The following is a 14,045-nucleotide window of genomic DNA, read 5'->3' as shown; positions in this document are numbered from 1 at the left end:
ATATATATATATATATATATATATATGTATGTGTGGGAAAAAAATCACAAGACTATTTCATCTCTACAGGCCTGTTTCATGAGGGGGGGTACCCTCAATCATCAGGAGATTTTAATGGGAGCATTCACATACCATGGCTTATATAGGGCACAGAGTGGGTGGGTACAGGCTGGCGTAGGGGCGTGGTGATTGGCTCATGTGTTACCTAGGAGGTGTTTCCGTCTGTGGCGGCATGCTGTTACAATTTCGCTGCGCTTGTTGAGGGATGACAGGTCTGGACGGTAAATAATAAACAGTTTCTCTTTCAAGCATAGGTTGCATCTTTTATTACCACTATTGTAAGGTGTGCTGGATGCAAGAATTTGCCATGTTATTGAATATTCAACATTATTGTCTTTGAGGTCCCAAATGTGTTTGCTGAGTTCTGTGGTATTCCGCAGGTTTTGGTTCCTGAAAGAAGCCTTGTGATTGTTCCATCTGGTTTTGAATTCTCCCTCGGTTAATCCTACATATGTGTCGGATGTGTTAATGTCCTTGCGTATTACCTTAGATTGGTAGACAACTGATGTTTGTAAGCACCCCCCGTTGAGAGGGCAATCAGGTTTCTTTCGACAGTTACAGCCTTTGTTGGTTTTGGAGTCGCTCTGTCCGGGGGCCGACGGCTCATTTGCAATTGTTTTGTTGTGGTTTGAGATGATTTGTCGTATATTGTTCATGCAGCTGTAGCTCAATTTAATGTTGTTCTTGTTGAATACTTTTCTTAGGGTGTTGTCTTTGGGAAAGTGTTTGTCAATCAGATTGAGGAATTTGTGTCCAATGTTAGTTGAGACGTTTTTGCTGTATGGGGGGTTGTACCAGATGATGTCGTTTCGTTTTCTGTTCTTTTTTGGCTGGTTTCCTGGCGTGGGTTCATAGGTGAGGGTGAAATTGTATCCGCTTTCATCAAGGGCTTTTTGGTACGGGGGGGGGGTGCTTGGTCAAATTCAGCTTTGCTAGATGACAGCATCGATAGCCTTTTATTAATTCCGGTAGGTATTCTTTTCGTGGTGGTGGGTGGGTGGTTGCTGTCATGGTGCACGTATTGGAGTGTTGTGTTGGGTTTCGTGAATGGTTGGTAGCTGTTATTTCTCAGGTTGAAAGTGACGTCAAGGAAGTTGACGGTTTGCTTGTTGGCTTCAATCGTGATCCGTAGGCCGTTCTCTTTGAAAATTTGGCATATGCGCTTCTTGGTATTCTCGCTGCTCCTTGGCGAGGCGCGACACACTGCCAGTCCGTCATCACGGTAAATACCAAGGTTCAGATTGAGGCTAGCGAGCTGGGAGAGGAGGAAACTCCCAACGAGTTCACACGTTTCTGCTCCGTCAAAACTTCCCATAGTGACGTCAAATGTTGCATTGTTCTTTTTTTGCCATGGTGTACTGTTGTGGATGAGAATGGAGTTTTTTGCGTGGATGATGATGTTTCTTTCGTTGCCTGTGATTGAGTCGTAGTCTGAGGCGAAGTCTAGTGCTGTATATATATATATATATATACTTGAATTTCAGTGAATTACAGCTATCTATATATATGGATAGCTGTAATTCACTGAAATTCAAGTATTTATTTTATATATATATATATATATATATATATATATATACAAGAAATACTTGAATTTCAGTGAATTACAGCTATATAAATATATATATATACATATATATATATATATACATATATATATATATATACTTGAATTTCAGTGAATTACAGCTATATATATATATGTATGTTTATATATATATATATATATATATATATATATATATATATATATATATACATATATATATATATACAGTATTTTCCGCACCATTAGCCGCACCTAAAAACCACAAATTTACTCAAAAGCTGACAGTGCGGCTTTTAACCCGGTGCGCTTTATATATGGATAAATATTAAGATTCATTTTCATAAAGTTTCGTTCTCGCAACTTCGGTAAACAGCCGCCATCTTTTTTCCCGGTAGAACAGGAAGCGCTTCTTCTTCTACGCAAGCAACCGCCAAGGTAAGCACCCGCCCCCATAGAACAGGAAGCGCTTCTTCTTGTACTGTAAGCAACCACCCGCCCCCGGAAGAAGAAGGAGCGCGGTGCATGCTGGGATATGTGACGTTTCATTTCCATTTGTGTGTTTATGTAAAGACCCCAAAATGGCTCCTATTAAGTGTGTTGTCTGTCTAATTATAAATAATGCAGACGAGGCGTGTTAACTGAGTTCTCAACGTTTACTCACAGCGTGCTCATAACCACATTCTAACTGCCAGCATACAACGCTTCTCAGGGCTACCGCGCATGCTCGTCACTATCGTTGCATGCTGGGTAGTGTAGTTGTTATATTTGCTAGCTCATAACATCACATTAAGAGACACGCTTACGCGCTTAATTCAATACTCGCCGTCATTCCGGGTGGATTGACAAAAGAACTCCAGCCGCTAGATATTGGTGTCAACAGGGCATTCGAAGCTAGACTGCTAACTGCGTGGGAACAGTGGATGACGAAGAAGCGCGCGGTGCATGCTGGGATATGTGACGTTTCATTTCCATTTGTGTGTTTATGTAAAGACCCCAAAATGGCTCCTATTAAGTGTGTTGTCTGTCTAATTATAAATAATGCAGACGAGGCGTGTTAACGGAGTTCTCAACGTTTACTCACAGTGTGCTCATAACCACATTCTAACTGCCAGCATACAACAACGCTTCTCAGGGCTACCGCGCATGCTCGTAACTATCATTGCATGCTGGGTAGTGTAGTTGTTATATTTGCTAGCTCATAACAGCACATTAAGAGACACGCTTACGCGCTTAATTCAATACTCGCCGTCATTCCGGGTGGATTGACAAAAGACCTCCAGCCGCTAGATATTGGTGTCAACAGGGCATTCGAAGCTAGACTGCTAACTGCGTGGGAACAGTGGATGACAGAAGGCGAACACACCTTCACTAAGACAGGGAGGCAGCGCCAGAGGACGCCAACATCTGCCAGTGGATCGTAAATGCCTGGGCAGATATTTCGGTCACAACTGTGGTCCGAGCTTTCCGGAAGGCAGGATTCACAGAACTGCTGGACAACAGTGACACTGACTCCGATGACTTCGACGAGACGGAACCGGCCATTTTGGATCCCACATTTGCCCAACTTTTCACTTCGGACACCGAAGACGAAGGATTTACGAATGAAGAATAACTTCAGAAAGTGAGCGCTATGTTTATTTTGTGTGTTGTGACATTAACGTTCGAGCAACATTATGTTGCTATTGCTCTGCACTATTTTGAATTTGACTATGTTTGTGATTGCACATTTGCGTACATTTTGGGAGTGAACAGAGTTGTTAGAACGCTGGTTTTTAATATATTATTAAAGTTTGACTGACCTATCTGACTGTTTTTTTTGACATTCCCTTTAGCGCAGCGTAGGCGCGGCTTATAGTCCGGGGCGGCTTATAGGTGGACAAAGTTTTGAAATATGCCATTCATTGAAGGTGCGGCTAATAACCCGGGGCGGCTTATAGTGCGGAAAATACGGTATACTTGAATTTCAGTGAATTACAGCTATATATATATACATGTATGTTTATATATATATATATATATATATATATATATATATATATATATATATATATATATATATATATATATATATATATATACGGTAGCTGTAATTCACCGAAATTGAAGTATTTTTTATATATATATATATATATATATATATAAATATATACATCCATCCATCCATTTTCTACCGCTTATTCCCTTTTGGGGTCGCGGGTAAATATATACATTTATATATGAAATACTTGAATTTCAGTGAATTACAGCTATATATATATATATATATATATATATATATATATATATATATATATATATATATATATATATATATATATATATATATATATATATATATATATATATATATATATATATATATATATACATACATATACATATATATATACATACATATATATATACATACATACAAACAAACAAACAAACAAACAAATAAATAAATATATATATATATATACACACATACATACATACATACAAACAAACAAACAAACAAACAAACAAATCAACAAATAAATAAATAAATAAATAAATAAATAAATAAATAAATATATATATATATATATATATATATATATATATATATATATATATATATATATATATATATTTATTTGTCCTAATTAAGAGGAATGTTTTGACGGTGGAACGGTTGAAATGTGTTGAAAAATGTGAAAGGAGTAGTCGCCAGAAAAAAGGTGGAAATAGGGCTTTGGAAAACCAGGAATTCTGGAAAATCCTGGAATTTTTTTGAACTTGAAAAAAGGGTAGTTTGAATATCCAGGATGGTGGAATGTGTTGAAGGTGGAATGGTTTGAATCGGTTGGAAAATGTGGAAATGGTGGAAGTTTGAAAAATGGCCAATTCATTTTGAATGGGAATGTCATGGAAAACTGGAAATTTTTCCAGTTTAAAAAACAACTTCATTTTTTGTCCTAATTAAGAGGAATGTTTTGACGGTGCAACAGTTGAAATGCGTCTCCTCCTCAGCGGGCCTTTTGAATATCTCCCTAATTCTGAGGTCTCAAGGTTGGCAAGTATGGGTCCCTGGGACCCCATTTTGAAAATTCCTAGCGCCAACACTGTATGTCGTATAAAACAATCGATCACATGGTTCAAGAATGTGCATGCTGTGTTTCAAACAACTAAAGATATGTATTGCTGAAGGGAAGCAAGGAACAGTGTTGTTATTGTGACTTCTAACACACTAATATTCTTTTTATTGCCACCATGCCACCCACGTGTTGTTCTGTTAAGACCAAAGAACATGTTGGAGCACAAGTTGAGTAACTCAACAAATAAAACAAGTTTTAACATGCGATAAGAGGGACGAAAACAGTTTTTGGTCAAATGTTCTCATTTCCTGATTGCTCGCATTTGTTGCCTTTGAAGTCAAAATGTACGATCCGCATTTCATCGACGCTTACAAAGCCACACCAAAGTAAGAATATGTTGAATTATTAGGCTTCCCTCTATAAATGTGTACATTTATAAATCAACGTTACAAAATGAAAAAAGGCTTTAGTTTGATGGCATTTGGTGGCTCCATGGAGCTTTTTCAAAAATGTATGGACATTTTTGTTGTAATATGGTTCGTGTAGAACAAGGGTCGGCAACCCAAAATGTTGAAAGAGCCATATTGGACCAAAATACAAAAATAAATCTGTCTGGAGCCGCAAAAATTTAAAAGCCATATTACATACAGATAGTGTGTCATGAGATATACATTGAATTAAGAGGACTTAAAGGAAACTAAATGACCTCAAATATAGCTACAAATGAGGCATAATGATGTAGGGATGTCCCGATCCGATATTTGGATCGGATCGGCTGCCGATATTTGCCAGAAATTGCGTATCGGCAAGGCATGGGAAAATGCCGATCCAGATCCAGTTTAAAAAAAAAACTCCGGTCCGTGTTTTCCAACGCACCGATTTAAATAATACATTCCACTTTTCTGCTGCTCCGTAATTTCCGTTCCGCATTTTCCAGCACACCTTCAACACATCCACAGGTCTGTGGATTCTCACGCAGTTGCTTTTAGCTGCTGGCATTACACGACAGGCTCTTCTCACTCTTTCCTGTGTCTCCCTCTCACAGACAGCAAGCGCACCTTCTTACACACGTCACATACTATCACGACATATGTCACATACGTATACGTCCTCCCCGAGCAGAGAGGTAGCAGCATTGGCTAACGTTAGCTGTGATGCTAGCGCAGCCGTGCGAGCAACCTTCCCTCTAAGGTGCGCGCCTGTGCAATTGCACACTGTTTAAGCGTCCTCTGCGCATAGCAAATCTATGCCACGCACAAAATCAAATAAGAAAATAAGCGCATAACAATTTTCGACACACGGACACGACAGAGAAAACAGTTTTCGTCATCATTGTTCAAATATTGTAACGTCTGTCGAGACGCTTATCTCCATTCGGTGCCACACGTCCACACCATCAAAATGCCGAGGCAAAAATGTCCACATCAACACCGTATGAAAAAATTAGTGATTTTTTTAGTTGTGATTTCCTTCTCTGCATGAAAGTTTAAAAGTAGCATATATTAATGCAGTATGAAGAAGAATGTTTTAATTTAGACATGCAAGCCTTGAAAGAAAATTTTGAAAATCAAGACTACATTTCCTGCAAATGGGTGCATTTCTACCCTATATTTTAACTTTAGATTTATTCTCATATCAAACTCTTTTGGCTGTCTTTTTGACACTTACATCCGGCGCCCCCCTCCACACCCTGGATTATAAATAATGTAAATAATTCAATGTGATTATCTTGTGTGATGACTGTTATTATGATGGTAGTATATATCTGATAGTATATATCTGTATCATGAATCAATTTAAGTGGACCCCGACTTAAACAAGTTGAAAAACTTATTGGGGTGTTACCATTTAGTGGTCAATTGTACGGAATATGTACTTCACTGTGCAACCTACTAATAAAAGTCTCAATCAATCAATCAAAACACATAGAATCATCATACTGATGTGATTATGTGCATCAAGTGTTCATTCAAGGCTAAGGCAAAATATCGAGATATATATTGTGTATCGCAATATGGCCTTAAAATATCGCAATATTAAAAAAAGGCCATATCGCCCAGCCCTAGTTCAATGATGCCATTTCTGTTTGTCATGTATAATTTTGTCTATTTTGTGTTTATCCTTGAATAAACAGGTCAGTTTCTTGTTACCAACCATTGTGTATTATTCAAACTCCCCTAATTCAGCTGGCTAGTTGTTATCAAGAGTACTAAAACCCTTTTCAACATGATTCTGACAACTAAGTAGGCTAAATAACTTCGGATAGGCCAGTATCGGTCAGTATCGGTATCGGTCAGTATCGGTATCGGATCGGAAGTGCAAAAACCTGGATGATGCAATATGTACATATAGCTAGCCTAAATAGCATGTTAGCATCGATTAGCTTGCAGTCATGCACTGACCAAATATGCTTGACTAGCACTCCACACAAGTCAATAACACCAACAAAACTCACCTTGGTGCATTCAAGCACAACCTTAAAAGTTTGGTGGACAAAATGAGACAGAAAAAGAACTGGCATAAAACACGTCCTAGAAAGTCGGAGAAAGTTGTACATGTAAACAAACTACGGTGAGTTCAAGGACCGCCAAAATTAGTAGGACAAAACCGCACTCGCAAAATACTCGAATCAGTGAAGCATTTTTAATAGGAATGTCCGATAATGGCTTTTAGCGATATCCGATATTGTCCAACTCTTTAACTACCGATACCGATATCAACCAATATAAGCAATTGTGGAATTAACACATTATTATGCCTAATTTGGAAAACCAGGTATGGTGAAGATAGGGTACTTTTAAATTTTTTTTTATGAAATAAGATAAATAAATTAAAAACATTTTCTTGAATAAAAAAAAAAGTAAAACAATATAAAAACAGTTACATAAAAACTAGTAATTAATGAAAATTAGTAAAATTAACTGTTAAAGGTTAGTACTATTAGTGGACCAGCAGCACGCACAATCATGTGTGCTTACGGACTGTATCCCTTGCAGACTGTATTGATATATATTGATATATAATGTAGGAACCAGAATATTAATAACAGAAAGAAACAACCCTTTTGTGGGGGGAGGGAGGTTTTTTGGGTTAGTGTACTAATTGTAAGTGTATCTTGTGTTTTTTATGTTGATTTAATTAAAAAAAAAAAAAAAAAAAAAAAAAACAATACCGATAATAAATAAAACGATACCAATAATTTCCGATATTAAATTTTAACGCATTTATCGGCCGATAATATCTGCAGGCCGATATCGGACATCTCTAATGTTTAATATAAACAGTGTGCTTTATAACAATTAGGGAGGTTTGTGTCATGTTTGTCCTCCTACAGAAACCATAATTAAAACAAAAAATATATTTTTCCCCCTCATCTTTTTCCATTTTTCATACATTTTTGAAAAAGCTCCAGAGAGCCACTAGGGCGGCGCTAAAGAGCCGCATGCGGCTCTAGAGCCGCGGGTTGCCGACCCCTGGTGTAGAAGGACAAACACAACACAAACCTTCCTAATTGTTTTGAAATCCCACTGTTTGATATGTTTGTGTTTATGCTTCACCGGTGAGCGCCGTTTTGTCCTACTAATTTCAGCGGCACTTGAACTCACCGTTGTGTGGACTGCGACTCAACAGTTTGTTGACATGTGCGACTTTCTCCGACACTGCCACGGAAAGACGTGTTTTATGTCACTCCTATGTCTCATTTTGTCCACCAAATGTTTTACGCTGTGCCTGAATGCACAAAGGTGAGCTTTGTTGATGTTATTGACTTGTTGGAGTGCCTCGTTTGTAGCTATATTTAATTTCCTTTACTTATGTCCTCTGTGTATTTAGTTTATTTTTTGCCATGTTTCATGACACATTATCTGTATGTAATAATGGCTACGTGTCTGATAGTTGTTTGTGTGCCACATTGTTCCAGACCACAGCAAATATTTTAATAAATCCATTAGCCGTTTCCTTTAACTTGGACACACACATCTATATACACACCTTTGGCCATTCTAAACCAGTCATTTCCAGGAGTTACCTCACCCTCTGAGAAGTTTTACTAATGTTTTACAATGTTGTAAAAATGTGCGGAATAAATATTACATTTCAACACTTCTGTCAACGAAGATTTGCATCAGCCTGCGACACATAGACATTTTGATAGTAGGCTATTATAGCTAATATAGACACTTACATCACGTGTTGCCTTCATTATAACACTTATATAAGACTTTTAAAGTAATTTTGATAGTAGGCTTATATAGCTAATATAGACACTTACATCATGTGTTGTCTTCATTATAACACTTATATACCGGTAAGACTTTTAAAGTCATTTTGATAGTAGGCTAATATAGACACTTACATCACATGTTGCCTTCATTATAACACTTATATAAGACTTTTAAAGTCATTTTGATAGTAGGCTAATATAGCTAATATAGACACATCATGTGTTGCCTTCATTATAACACTTATATATGACTTTTAAAGTCATTTTGATAGTAGGCTAATATAGACACTTACATCACGGGTTGCCTTCATTATAACACTGATATAATATAATTACGTGGACCCCGACTTAAACAAGCTGAAAAACTTATTCGGGTGTTACCATTTAGTGGTCAATTGTACGGAATATGTACTGAACTGTGCAATCTACTAATAAAAGTTTCAGTCAATCAATCAATAAGACTGTTAAAGTCATTTTGATAGTAGGCTAATATAGCTAATATACACACTTACATCACGTGTTGCCTTCATTATAACACTTATACAAGACTTTTAAAGCTATTTTGATAGTAGGCTAATATAGTCACTTACATCACGTGTTGCCCTCATTATAACACTTATATAAGACTTTTAAAGCATTTTTGATAGTAGGCTAATATAGACACTTACATCACGTGTTGCCTTCATTATAACACTTATATAAGACTTTTAAAGTCATTTTGATAGTAGGCTATTATAGCTAATATAGACACTTACATCATGTGTTGTCTTCATTATAACACGTATACAAGACTTTTAAAGTAATTTTGATAGTAGGCTAATATAGCTATTTACATCATGTTTTTCCATATAACACTTATATAAGACTTTTAAAGTCATTTTGATAGTAGGCTAATATAGACACTTACATCACGTGTTGCCTTCATTATAACACTTATATAAGACTTTTAAAGTCATTTTGATAGTAGGCTATTATAGCTAATATAGACACTTACATCATGCGTTGTCTTCATTATAACACGTATACAAGACTTTTAAAGTAATTTTGATAGTAGGCTAATATAGCTATTTACATCATGTTTTGCCATCATTATAACACGTATATAAGACTTTTAAAGTCATTTTGATAGTAGGCTAATATAGACACTTACATCACGTGTTGCCCTCATTATAACACTTATATAAGACTTTTAAAGCCATTTTGATAGTAGGCTAACATAGACACTTACATCAAGTGTTGCCTTCATTATAACACTTACATAAGACTTTTACAGTCATTTTGATAGTAGGCTATTATAGCTAATATAGACACTTACATCATGCGTTGTCTTCATTATAACACGTATACAAGACTTTTAAAGTAATTTTGATAGTAGGCTAATATAGCTATTTACATCATGTTTTTCCATATAACACTTATATAAGACTTTTAAAGTCATTTTGATAGTAGGCTAATATAGACACTTACATCACGTGTTGCCTTCATTATAACACTTATATAAGACTTTTAAAGTCATTTTGATAGTAGGCTAATATAGACACTTACATCACGTGTTGCCTTCATTATAACACTTATATAAGACTTTTAAAGTCATTTTGATAGTAGGCTATTATAGCTAATATAGACACTTACATCATGCGTTGTCTTCATTATAACACGTATACAAGACTTTTAAAGTAATTTTGATAGTAGGCTAATATAGCTATTTACATCATGTTTTGCCATCATTATAACACTTATGTAAGACTTTTAAAGTCATTTTGATAGTAGGCTAATATAGACACTTACATCACGTGTTGCCTTCATTATAACACTTATATAAGACTTTTAAAGTCATTTTGATAGTAGGCTATTATAGCTAATATAGACACTTACATCATGCGTTGTCTTCATTATAACACCTATACAAGACTTTTAAGGTAATTTTGATTGTAGGCTAATATAGCTATTTAGATCATGTTTTGCCATCATTATAACACTTATATAAGACTTTTAAAGTCATTTTGATAGTAGGCTAATATAGACACTTACATCACGTGTTGCCTTCATTATAACACCTATACAAGATGTTTTAAGTAATTTTGATAGTAGGCTAATATAGCTATTTACATCATGTTTTGCCATCATTATAACACTTATATAAGGCTTTTAATTTTTTCCGGCTCCAGAAAGATTTTTGTTTTGTATTTGTGGTCCAATATGGCTCTTTCAACATTTTGTGTTGCCGACCCCTGAGCTACTCCTCTCTGAGCTGCCACCTTAACGTGGTAGAGGAGTTTGCGTGTCCCAATGATCCTAGGAGCTATGTTGTCCGGGGGCTTCCATGCCCCCTGGTAGGGTCTCCCAAGACAAACAGGTCCTAGGTGAGGGATCAGACAAAGAGCAGCTCGAAGACTTCTATGGAAATGCAAGAACCGAGACTCAGATTTCCCTCGCCCGGACGCGGGTCACCGGGGCCCCCCTCCGGAGCCAGGCCCGGAGTTGGGGCACGATGGCGAGCGCCTGGTGGCCGGGCCTGTCCCCATGGGGCCCGGCCGGGCACAGCCCGAAGAGGCAACGTGGGTCCCCCCTCCAATGGGCTCACCACCCATAGCAGGGGCCATAGAGGTCGGGTGCAATGTGAGCTGGGCGGTAGCCGAAGGCAGGGCACTTGGCGGTCCGATCCTCGGCTACAGAAGCTAGCTCTTGGGACGTGGAACGTCACCTCGCTGGGGGGGAAGGAGCCTGAGCTAGTGCGCGAGGTAGAGAAGTTCCGGTTGGATATAGTCGGACTCACCTCGACGCACAGCAAGGGCTCTGGAACCAGTTCTCTCGAGAGGGGCTGGACTCTCTTCCACTCTGGCGTTGCCAGCAGTGAGAGGCGACGGGCTGGGGTGGCAATTCTTGTTGCCCCCCGGCTCAGAGCCTGCATGTTGGAGTTCAACCCGGTGGACGAGAGGGTAGCTTCCCTCCGCCTTCGGGTGGGGGGACGGGTCCTGACTGTTGTTTGCGCTTACGCGCCAAACGGCAGCTCAGAGTACCCACCCTTTTTGGATTCACTCGAGGGAGTACTTGAGAGTGCTCCCCCGGGTGATTCCCTCGTTCTACTGGGGGACTTCAACGCTCATATTGGCAACGACAGTGAAACCTGGAGAGGCGTGATTGGGAAGAATGGCCGCCCGGATCTGAACCCAAGTGGTGTTTTGTTATTGGACTTTTGTGCCCGTCACGGATTGTCCATAACGAACACCATGTTCAAGCATAAGGGTGTCCATATGTGCACTTGGCACCAGGACACCCTAGGCCGCAGTTCTATGATCGACTTTGTAGTTGTGTCATCGGATTTGCGGCCTCATGTTTTGGACACTCGGGTGAAGAGAGGGGCGGAGCTTTCTACCGATCACCACCTGGTGGTGAGTTGGCTGCGATGGTGGGGGAGGATGCCGGACAGACCTGGCAGGCCCAAACGCATTGTGAGGGTTTGCTGGGAACGTCTGGCAGAGTCTCCTGTCAGAGAAAGTTTCAATTCCCACCTCCGGAAGAACTTTGAACATATCACGAGGGAGGTGCTGGACATTGAGTCCGAATGGACCATGTTCCGCACCTCTATTGTCGAGGCGGCTGATTGGAGCTGTGGCCGCAAGGTAGTTGGTGCCTGTCGTGGCGGTAATCCTAGAACCCGTTGGTGGACACCGGCGGTGAGGGATGCCGTCAAGCTGAAGAAGGAGTCCTATCGGGTTCTTTTGGCTCATGGGACTCCTGAGGCAGCGGACAGGTACCGACAGGCCAAGCGGTGTGCGGCTTCAGCGGTCGCGGAGGCAAAAACTCGGACATGGGAGGAGTTCGGGGAAGCCATGGAAAACGACTTCCGGACGGCTTCGAAGCGATTCTGGACCACCATCCACCGCCTCAGGAAGGGGAAGCAGTGCAGTGCCAACACCGTGTATGGTGCGGATGGTGTTCTGCTGACCTCGACTGCGGAAGTTGTGGATCGGTGGAGGGAATACTTCGAAGACCTCCTCAATCCCACCAACACGTCTTCCTATGAGGAAGCAGTGCCTGAGGAATCTGTGGTGGGCTCTCCTATTTCTGGGGCTGAGGTTGCTGAGGTAGTTAAAAAGCTCCTCGGTGGCAAGGCCCCGGGGGTGGATGAGATCCGCCCGGAGTTCCTTAAGGCTCTGGATGCTGTAGGGCTGTCTTGGTTGACAAGACTCTGCAGCATCGCGTGGACATCGGGGGCAGTACCTCTGGATTGGCAGACCGGGGTGGTGGTTCCTCTCTTTAAAAAGGGGAACCGGAGGGTGTGTTCTAACTATCGTGGGATCACACTCCTCAGCCTTCCCGGTAAGGTCTATTCAGGTGTACTGGAGAGGAGGCTACGCCGGATAGTCGAACCTCGGATTCAGGAGGAACAGTGTGGTTTTCGTCCTGGTCGTGGAACTGTGGACCAGCTCTATACTCTCGGCAGGGTCCTTGAGGGTGCATGGGAGTTTGCCCAACCAGTCTACATGTGCTTTGTGGACTTGGAGAAGGCATTCGACCGTGTCCCTCGGGAAGTCCTGTGGGGAGTGCTCAGAGAGTATGGGGTTTCGGACTGTCTGATTGTGGCGGTCCGCTCCCTGTATGATCAGTGTCAGAGCTTGGTTCGCATTGCCGGCAGTAAGTCGGACACGTTTCCGGTGAGGGTTGGACTCCGCCAAGGCTGCCCTTTGTCACCGATTCTGTTCATAACTTTTATGGACAGAATTTCTAGGCGCAGTCAAGGCGTTGAGGGGATCCGGTTTGGTGGCTGCAGGATTAGGTCTCTGCTTTTTGCAGATGATTTGGTCCTGATGGCTTCATCTGGCCAGGATCTTCAGCTCTCACTGGATCGGTTCGCAGCTGAGTGTGAAGCGACTGGGATGAGAATCAGCACCTCCAAGTCCGAGTCCATGGTTCTCGCCCGGAAAAGGGTGGAGTGCCATCTCCGGGTTGGGGAGGAGATCTTTCCCCAAGTGGAGGAGTTCAAGTACCTCGGAGTCTTGTTCACGAGTGAGGGAAGAGTGGATCGTGAGATCGACAGGCGGATCGGTGCGGCGTCTTCAGTAATGCGGACGCTGTATCGATCCGTTGTGGTGAAGAAGGAGCTGAGCCGGAAGGCAAAGCTCTCAATTTACCGGTCGATCTACGTTCCCAT

At 40.4% G+C, this 14,045-nt stretch overlaps 1 protein-coding gene across 1 annotated transcript in view; it reads right to left on the bottom strand.

Moving 5' to 3' along the window:
- Positions 1-14,045, bottom strand: part of LOC133571811 (neuroepithelial cell-transforming gene 1 protein-like) — a 33,793-nt gene that overhangs the window by 18,803 nt on the left and 945 nt on the right. The window lies entirely within an intron of this gene.

The sequence above is a fragment of the Nerophis lumbriciformis genome, linkage group LG29, assembly GCF_033978685.3.
Source record: "Nerophis lumbriciformis linkage group LG29, RoL_Nlum_v2.1, whole genome shotgun sequence".
Classification (NCBI taxonomy): Eukaryota; Metazoa; Chordata; class Actinopteri; order Syngnathiformes; family Syngnathidae; genus Nerophis; species Nerophis lumbriciformis.
The sequence above is the reverse complement of the archived record's forward strand: the minus strand, read 5'-3'. Positions and strand labels throughout refer to the sequence as shown.